The 10189-nt window shown below is 33.2% G+C and overlaps 1 long non-coding RNA gene across 1 annotated transcript; it reads left to right on the top strand.

Annotated features, from left to right (window-relative positions):
• On the top strand, positions 53-406 carry LOC110270682. The gene is made up of 3 exons (XR_002360325.1): positions 53-152; positions 230-251; positions 380-406. It is a non-coding gene; the product is annotated as an uncharacterized LOC110270682 (long non-coding RNA).

The following is a 10189-nucleotide window of genomic DNA, read 5'->3' as shown; positions in this document are numbered from 1 at the left end:
GTAATGTTCTGAAATTATTACTGCTTTCCTTTGGGTTTATTATCAAGATTTCATGTATTAACAGAGCGTCTCTTATTAACTTTTAGAAGCGAAGAATCATCACCAGTAGAGAAGCAAAAAACAAAGAAAAAGACTCAGAGAACACCACAAAAGTAAGCACTTCTTTGGATAGTATTTTGTGATCAAATTAATTTTGTATTTCTAATTCATACTTATTTTTTTCTCCCAGGACACAATCCAAAAAGAAAAAGGTCATTGTTGAGGATTCATCTCCTAAGCAAGTTCAATCCTATCATGGGTACAGTACTTTATAAGCTATATTACCGTCTATCATCAAAATTATATTTGTTAACATGTTCTTTTATGCATGTACTGTCAGATCTGAAATTGGAACTGAAGAATTAGATGAATTCTTAAGGGAAAATAATGAAAAATCTGCATCACAGGGGTATGTCTTGTTGGGGTGTATATTTCAGATTTTAAGGTATTTTCTTTGCTAGTAATTGTTTCTTGTTTGCCAGGGAGAAGGAAGCTGACCTGCGATCGACAGAAGCTCACTATGTCTCATCTGAAACGTAAGAAGCTTTATTTGATAAAATCTTGTTATCCTGATTTAACAGTATGGTATTTTTTGTGAATAATATGTACTCTATTATGTTTAGAATACTGGACGTAAACTTAGGAAGTGATGATCCTTCGTCTCAAGGACACACTGATCAAAGTAGCGTAAACAAACCGGCAGAGAGCATGTAATTTCTCTTTCAAATAACTGTTGCTTTTATTCTTTTATTACCTTCTACTTCTAATTTTGTATATATTTTTTTAGAAAAAAAGCCCTTTAATGTTTTATTCGAGAAAAAAAAGGCAGGAAAAAAAAGCAAAAACTGCAAGTATGTAAGTTCTCAAAAAACAAAGCCTGTCTTTCTTTTGAATGCTTTGGGTGTATTTTTGACTTTCTTAGGGTATATTTTAGGTTGAGTCTGGTTGAAGAGTCAGCCAGTGAACTACTTGAAGAGAACATAATGGTTGTGAGGGAAGAGACACAGTCCGAAGCGCTTGCAATGTGAGTTTTTTAAGAAAATTTCAACCTTATAACCTTTTTATTTTCGGAGGCTTTGTTAAGCTTTTATTTTTATTCTTGTTTAGAGTTCCGATTCAAGTTTGTCTACCACTGTCCCAAACAACCATTGTGCTGGAAATTGAACAAACACCTGTGACAGAAAATGAACCAACCCCTGTGCTACAAATTGAAGGAACTACAAAAAGGTAAGAAATAGTCTTGGGGTGTATATTGTCACTGTTGAGGTGTATATGATCTTTGTTGGGGTGTATATTTTCACGATTGATCCCTGAATAGTTTTTTTATAACATGATTAATTTTAGGTAACCCTGCAGCACTCCAGAACCACCCCAAAAACCTGAAGAAAGCACACCCGCGCTTCCACCAGCTCCATCTAAAATGTAAGTTCATCAGAGTAAAATCAATGTTTCGTTATCATTCGTATATTTTTATTCTTAATATACGTTATACATGATCACGCAGTAATCCAGCCCCAGAAGATGTTGTTGCACTGATGATGATGATGGCACAGACAGCATTGTATGTTCCTAAAACAGATCCGATGCCATCATTCAGCCTTGGCTTGACTGATTCAAGCCAAGAAGAAGTAGCAACGCAGGAGGGGGCGTCAACACAAGATGGAGAGATGGCAAAAACTCCTAAAACCCCAAAACTGCTAGAACAATTAGGGGATCTGGTAGAAAAAATTGCAAGTGGTGGGGTGACAACAAAAGGAAAAAGTCCATAAGTTCGAAAGGAGAGTGGCGGAGAGAGTTTCGAGAAGTTTGAAACTCCTGCAGGGACGAATGAAGATACTTCTGACATGAAAGAAAAATGTTACATCTGGGCCATACGAGTGAAGACATACGCAAATGGACTAACTAATGAGTTTGACACCGTGTGCACACTCCAAGCCCAAGATAGATACATTTTGTCAAAAGTCCACCTTGCATCACTCGCAGCTGAAACGCATATAGAAGCTGAGGTAATATTACAATAACATTCATGTTTTTATCACCAAAATTAACTGCAATGCTGATTGATGTAAATTGATTTCGGCATCTTTTTCTAGATTGTCTCTGCCATGTGTCTCATTCTAAACCAGCAAAAGATTAAAAGGTTTCAAGAAGAAGTATACTGTCTCCCCCCTGATATTGTGGTAAGGGTTGCTTCAAGAATTTTGGGTGTATTTTCTGCATTCCTTCGGGTGTATTTTTTGTCTTAAATTGGGTGTATTTTATGTGTTCATTTCGGTGTATTTTCTGTGTTCAATTGGGTGTAAGTTGTGTATTCATTTTGGTGTATTTTTCGCATTCATTTGGGTGTATTTTCTATATTCATTTGGTGGTTCACAATTTTTGCAGAACATGGCCATTGCAAATCATCCAAAAGGGGTATTCTTACGGCCTAAAACCAATAAGCCATTCAGGGTGGAAGACTACCCAATGTTTATACCCTTCTTGGACCTTAAAAAATTAGCATCGCATCGTTATGTAAGTTTTCATTTCTAAAACTTCTTATTACCATTTTTTACTTATGTGCCAAATAAACTAAAATAGTGTTCAATCTGAACATATTTCATATTTTTGCACCTGTTTTTCATTCACAACATTGGTGATTATGGTTGGCTGATACAAGAAAGCGGAAATTTTATATAGTCGACCCATATCAAATATAATCTCCGTCCAATGAGAGAACAGCCCTAAATACATTTATTGTAAGTTGGTTCTGTGTTCTGTATTTAATAGTTGGGTGTATTTCTGTTCAATATAAGATGTAAGTTTGTGCTCTTTTGGGTGTATTCCTTTATTAAATTTATTCATGTATTACTGATTTGTTTTGTGTTTTAAGGGATATGTAATTTCACGAATTAAAATATATGCTGGGGGGCACCTCTGAAGACAAGGGACAAGGACAAGGAAATTGAACTATCATACCTTAACATCTCAGGCCAAAAGATAAGGTATAAATCTTTCACTCTGAAAATTAAACTTTCCTATATGTAATTTGTAATTTATTTTCTTGGTTTTTAGCTATGACTGTGCTATTTACGTAATGAAGTGGCTTGAGATAATTCAGCCCGAAAATATTGAAAGGTTGAAGTATGAGTGAGACAATTGGACCCAGGTAAATGTGTTTAAAACTAAATAACTCTGTATTACTTTACTCAATTAACATGGTTCATTAAATAGAATATTCTTTTTAACTGTAGGACGAGGTGGACCACTTTAGAGTAGAATATGCTTCCCAGATTCTATTCCATGAAATGAATCAAGACAAAGCTAAAGCCATTAGAGGAAGTAATGCAATAAGACTGTCCAAGCCATCCTCATTGTTATTGAGTCCATATTGTCAGATAGATTCTAATGATATTGACACTGATTAATGTAATTGTTATATAGTCTTGTAACAAATTGAACACATGCTGTAAAAATTTACCAATTATGAGTAAAACTCTCTCTGCTGTAATGAAAATGTCTGAATTACAGGTACTATAATATGAAGAAAAACATCAAACCAAATATACAGCCATAACTTGACATTTTTTAGACCCAAAGAAAGTTGAATATACACCCAAACATCTATCCCCCTGATGCTTTATCCCTAAAATCCTGAATCCTAAACCCTAAAACCCTAAACACTAAAACCTAAACCGTAAACCCTAAACCCTAAAACCCTTAAAACCTAAACCCTAAACCCTAAACCCTTAAACCTAAAACCTAAACCTTAAATCCTAAAACCCTAAACCCTAAACCCTAAAACCCTTAAACCGTAGTAAAAAAATAAACAATATTTTATAACATAAACAGCAGATTGTGAAATATATGTGTGTGTAAAATGTGAAACACAAGAAAATTCAGAATTACACCCAAAAGAACAGTACTTTTACACCTATATTCTGTAACTATATACCCAAAGAGTTATCCGCTGCTGCTGGTACCCTGAACTGATAATTCATAATACGTCCTTGATATTGGCTGGAATTTGAACGCACCACTGATGCAGCATCAAAGAGGTTTAACTGGATATAATAAACTCACATATTAGCTAAACTATTAACGAGAAAATTAAACTCAATCACCATATATTTAAAGAACACCACTTTTACCTCGTTTAAAACTTTCATTTTCTTCTTCTTTGAGGCATTTGCAATCTGTTTGTCCAACTTTGAATCTAGCCTATTTTTTGGACGTCCTCTTGTTCAAATCCTTGAAGGGCTTTGAAGCTCGTTAACGGATTCCAAGTTGGCGTCTTCGTGAGATAAAGAAGATGTCTCCTTCCTTTTGGCTTTCAATAACCATGACGTTATCGTACGCATAGTGCAGAATTGCAGTCAGCTCCTCCAATTCTGATGCAAATTCGCAAATATTTTGCGAACGAAAAACCAATCGTCAAACCTCTTGCTTCTTGGCTCCAACAATGGCTCGTCGTGGCTGCTCTTGATGTGTGTGTGTTGCCTCTTTACCTTCTTGCTCCATCGTTCCAGTATATATCTAGGTGAAACTTGGCTTACTCGTTCAAAGCTTAACACGCTTAGTGCGTGACGGCACAATATCCCTCTTGACTCGAATAATAAGCATTGACATTTTACCTCGGCTGCTACTGAGTCGTAAGTGACCACAAACTTGTTGAATATTGAGCTGGAAACTTGTTCTCTAACTTCGTATACTGAATAGCCTAGAGTAGAATTCGTTAATCTAGTGATGCAATTCGCCTTTCCTCTAAATTGTGCTTGGACTTCCCTAAACTTTTGATGAGTGTACACATCTTGAAACTGAGCTTTAATGGAGGATTTGGTTGCACATGGTATGACCGTATGAAAATTTGCAGCATCTGATTCTCTCTCTGCTTGCTCCTTGCTTTCGAGGCAATTATTGTATTGTTTGACAAATGAATAAGCGAGCTGTTTCGGGTAATAAACTTGTTAAAAAATAAATGCACTTTCCGATTCCCAACAACATTACCTGACAGCCACTTGTTGTCCACAAGACCAAAATTCAGTAGAAAATCATTCCAATTCCTATCAAATGATTCTTTACTATGAGAGTTCCAAACAACTTGGCTAATTTCTTGTTCAATTTCTGCATGTCCTTTGTACCCGTTTAATTTTCTTGGAATATTCTTCATGATATGCCAAATACACCAACGGTGAATTGTTGTTGGTATACAAGCCTCTAAAGCCCTTTTCATTGATGAGCATTGATTGGTGAGAAACCCTTTCGGAGCATTTCCTCCCATGCAACGAAGCCAACATTGAAATAACCAGTTGAATGATTCAATTTCTTCGTTTTTCATCAAAGAGCATCCAAGAAGTGTTTACTGACCGTGGTGATTCACCCCGACAAAAGAACCACAAATCAAATTATACCTGAAACAAATTACCATAGTGCAGAATGAAAAATCATTACGTACACCCAAAAAATGCTTTTTATACACCCAAAAACACCCAATATACACCTCTGTGGCAAATTCATAAAACAACATTAATTTAGCATCATAAACATGGACAGTTTATTACCTGTTTGTATTGTAGGTGGTGTCAAATGAAATAACATCTCCGAAATACTCAAAGGCAGCTCTGCTTCTTGCATCGGCCCAAAAAGCCTGCTTAATTGATTGATCATCCTCAAGTTCAAGCTCAAAAAAGAAATTATTATTCTTCTCTTTCATTCTTAACAAATATTTCCCGAATTCCTTTGCATCTTCTTGTTCAGAAACATTTTGCACTTCTCTCGTAATGTAATTCCTCGCATCCTTTTCAATAAAATTTAACTCGCGGTGACCCCCGGCTGCCGCAACAAATGATTGGTAAGTTTTGCTTAGTCTAATACCATCCTCCTCATTATTCTCTATTGTACGACGAATGGACATGCTTAGTTCCCTATGCTGTTTGAGCATATCTGCTTTACTTGGACAGCAAGGGTGTGAATGATGCAGCACAACCTTTGAAATGATCTAAGCACCAACATCCTTCAATGTGTGTATATAAATTCTTGCTGGACAGTTTAAACCAGCTGTGGGATTTGTCTTCTCGGTTGGAGATATTTTAGATTTCCATTTTTCCTCTCTGCTACATGTAATCAATTGATTCTTAATCTCGTTTCGCTTCCTATTTGTGCTCCGAACTCTTGTAGAAAAACCTGCAGCCTTGGCGTAGTCCCTGTAAAATTTTCCAGCATCTTCAAAGGTGGTAAAGGTCATTCCAACCTTCGGAACAAACTGGTCATCAACAACACAGAGAGGCTACAGAATACACCATGTCAAAAACTAAAAATACGCCCAATAATTTCTGATCTACACCCGAACGACAACAACTCAACTTAAATAACAAAAAAAGCCATAAACTGTAAATACACCCACACTTCCCCTAAAATACACCCAAAAAATTCTGATCTACACCCAAGCGTCTGCTATAAATTACAGATAATTAATCAAAACTAATACATTAGATTCAATCCACATATTTATGTTCACGCATTAATTTCACAGTCAATGTTCACGAATTATTCAGCTAGACAAACATAGACCAATAACTGCATCAAATTCAGAGTAATCGTAATAAGCTGAATGTAAATCAAACCTCATGAACTTCGTTAGATTTAAATTCAAAATCTACTTCGCCCTGATTCAGCTGACAATCTGAGGTTGAATCATCTATTATCTTCAAAACGAGTTCAAAATTTGATTTCAGAAACTAGAAGATCGAAAAAAATGAACCTAGAGCTACAGAAAGAGAAACTCACATCAATAACGAAGAACAAACAAGTGATAAAACGCAAGGAAAAGAACGATCGAAAAGGCAAGGGAAGACGCGCGAGAAGGAGAACGAAGAAATTTGGCAAGAAGGAGAATGAAGAAGGAAATGAAATCTTTTAAAAATTGGAAGTTATATATTCGCGCGTTCTGTTATATAGCGCGTGAAACGTACGTAACATTAGGAGCGTGTTTTGAGGGTGAGTTGTTAATTGGACTTGTAAGGCTTGTAAGCCTTAATCGCTTGTATGCGGAGATTTTCTGTTTGAGAATTTACGTGTAAAATATGTATGGTTACAATTTTATTTGGATGTAAATCCTAATTGAAAATAAGGTGCAAAAAATAAAAGGGTAATACTTCAATACTGTTCATACAAGATGAAGCTTAGTCTATTTAGTAGTAAATTGTATAAAGCAGGCCACCATGCTCTTGCAGCCTGAAGGTAGTGTGTGGTTTTTACTGTCAGTTTTTGCAAACAATTTTGGTTATTACTCTATCAATGGTTCTTGTCGCCATATGTAATATGAAAATTCTTTCATTATGTTGATATGAACATATATGGTTGCATAGATTTGCTTTTATATGCAATAAATTGCTCTTGCATACATTTCTTTTTTCTTTTTTCTAATTATTATGGTTACAATAATAGACCTCACAAAGATGATCCTGCTCCGACTTCCTTTGTTCCGAAAGCAGGCTACCATGCTTTGATTAAAGCTTTTGGCAGAAAGGGCTATCTTGTTAGGATACCTGATGAACTCAAGTCTACTCTTTCAGAATCTTTCTCGGCTCAAAAACTGGCTATTATCAATGTTATTGTTGATCCCTATGCTGGTTTAGAGAGTGGGAGGCACCAACATAAGAACTAATTTGTAGATTATCTGTATTACATTGAAACTACGTTTTCTATGGTTTTCATTTTTAGATTTCAAATTTCAATAACACAAATTACATAGTCTTGTGCTTTTTTATGGTGTACCATGATATGATAAAGACACAAACTATATTCCATGAATTCACACAAATGTAAAATGTTACATGATTATAATGAATACTTAAATGATGGAAACTGAATTTGATATATACTTATTACTATTATTTCTATTTCATTTTATCCATTCCTTTTTTTCTTGTACTTAAATTAAGATATTTTGAAAGTAGAAAAAAAAAGGTATTTTTGGTACAATTTGTATATAAATAACTAAATAAGCAAAAGAATGATAGTGACAAAATAAAAGAGATTATAGGAATATTTTTTATGTCGTAGAATCATTGAATATGGATTATAGGAATATCATTTATTGAATATTTATAGTTTCATCGAATTTTCAATTAGGTCCCTATACTTTTTTTTTCTTTTCAATTGGGTCCCTAAGGGTATACAAGTAATTTCACAATTTACTAACATTTTTTTGACGTTTAACATTAACAGGGACTAAATTGAAAAAAAAAATTAACGTCTAAGGACCCAATTGAAAAGAAAAAAGTATAAAGACCTAATTGAAAATTCGGTGAAACTATAAGGACCTGCAGAATAATTAAACCTTTATGCAATAATGTATATATCGATGACCATCAACAACCCGAACAAACGCTTCTTGGATTGTCCTTTCTATAAGGTAAGTAAAACAAATTATTTTTTGATCAGGAATGGGTTTAGATAATATATGATTTTGGAAATTTTGACAGAAAAAGTGCATATTGCAAATTTTTTATTTAGATCGATGAACATCTTACTAAAATTGAAAGGAATGATTGCAGCTCTAATAAAAAATATTTGGGTGAGAAGGATATTAAAGTTGTTGAAGAGAAAAAAGGACTGGATCATATGATGAGTGTTTTGGACAAGAAAATTATTGCTTTAGAAAAGAAGAAAATTCCATTAACTTGGTGTATTGGAATAATTATATGTGTTGTTTTTTATGGTTGTAGTGCTTGAGAAAATGAATTAAAAAAATAAAAAAAAAGGTTGTCTTAGATTTTTGTTATGTGTTAAAACATACCATTTAGACTATTTATATATCATGTAATCTACAATTGGTTTGTTTGGAATGCAATTCAAATTATAATGTCACTATGCTATTCAAATTATAGTTTTAATATCAAAAGAAGCATTGAAACACTGAAAAAATAGAATATAAGTTGCATACATAAACCTCAAAATTTAATGTTCAATATCATAAATAAGTTTGTCATCGAAAGAATTTTTAAATTTTACAAATGAAAGCTTTCAAAAAAAAATAAAGCTCTTAAAGTACAGAATTTAATGAAACTTAACATCACAAAAAAAAATCTCAAACACATAACATATTTCCTAATTTTCATATGTCTAAAAATGTTTAAGTTCACAAAATAAAACCTCAAACACATAACATGTCTCTTAATTTTCAAATTTGTCTCTTAATTTTCAAATTTGCTAAAAATTATTACAAGGCACAGTGCCAGGTCCAAAATAACATAGTTCTTTACTTATTTGTATTGATAGAGGGGTTGGAGATGAATTTAAAGAATCTTGTTGTGGCAATATTTATTGCTTCCAATGTCTCTTTGGTAGTTGCTACACTATTTTTGAAGTAAGGGGATTTATTTGTCCTATTTTTAAAAAGTTTTCTCTACAATGTACACCTATAACGATCAGATTAGCATAACAAGGGTTATATTAGATTTTTTTTTTGTTAGGTCTCACGAATTCATATGAACGAAAGAATTCATATGTCTAATTTTTAAAGAAATCAGAGACTTAAAAATATTTTTAAATCATCAAAGATAAAAATATCTGTGACATAAAAAATCATAAACCTATTTATTTTTTTTAATTAATTTGCTCCAAATGTTTGACAAAAAAAAAAGTAAATTAATAAACCACCAAGCACATAATAGCACAAAAAGGGAATGAAATGGAGGTTAACTTAAAGCAGGGGAGCCCTTTGAGGAAATGGATATATATAGACAAGGACGTTGTGCGCGTCTATAATTGGAATATGATAAAGGCACACACTAATAAAGAAAGAAAAAGGATAACGTAGTTTACCATATCAGATACTCAGCTCAGAATATAAAGCAGTGTTTTCTACCTTTTAGTTTTGTTCCTATAAAATTATGCTATTGAATTGTTACTGAGGCATGTAAAAGGTTAGATAATTTTTCTTCTCAATTATAAGAGTTATTAGATATTCTAAAATATTGGTGTTGTAATAATTTTAATTATTAATTTTTTATTATAAAATATATACATGGTTTATAATTTATATTGATGACTAAAATTATTATAATATTAATGTTCTTGAAACGCTTAATAATTTTTCTTAATTATATTATAAACGGATTTTTTACTCTCACTTTTACATAAAAATATGATTAACCACTAATAAAAA

This window comes from Arachis ipaensis, chromosome B04 (assembly GCF_000816755.2).
Source record: "Arachis ipaensis cultivar K30076 chromosome B04, Araip1.1, whole genome shotgun sequence".
Lineage (NCBI taxonomy): Eukaryota > Viridiplantae > Streptophyta > Magnoliopsida > Fabales > Fabaceae > Arachis > Arachis ipaensis.
The sequence above is the reverse complement of the archived record's forward strand: the minus strand, read 5'-3'. Positions and strand labels throughout refer to the sequence as shown.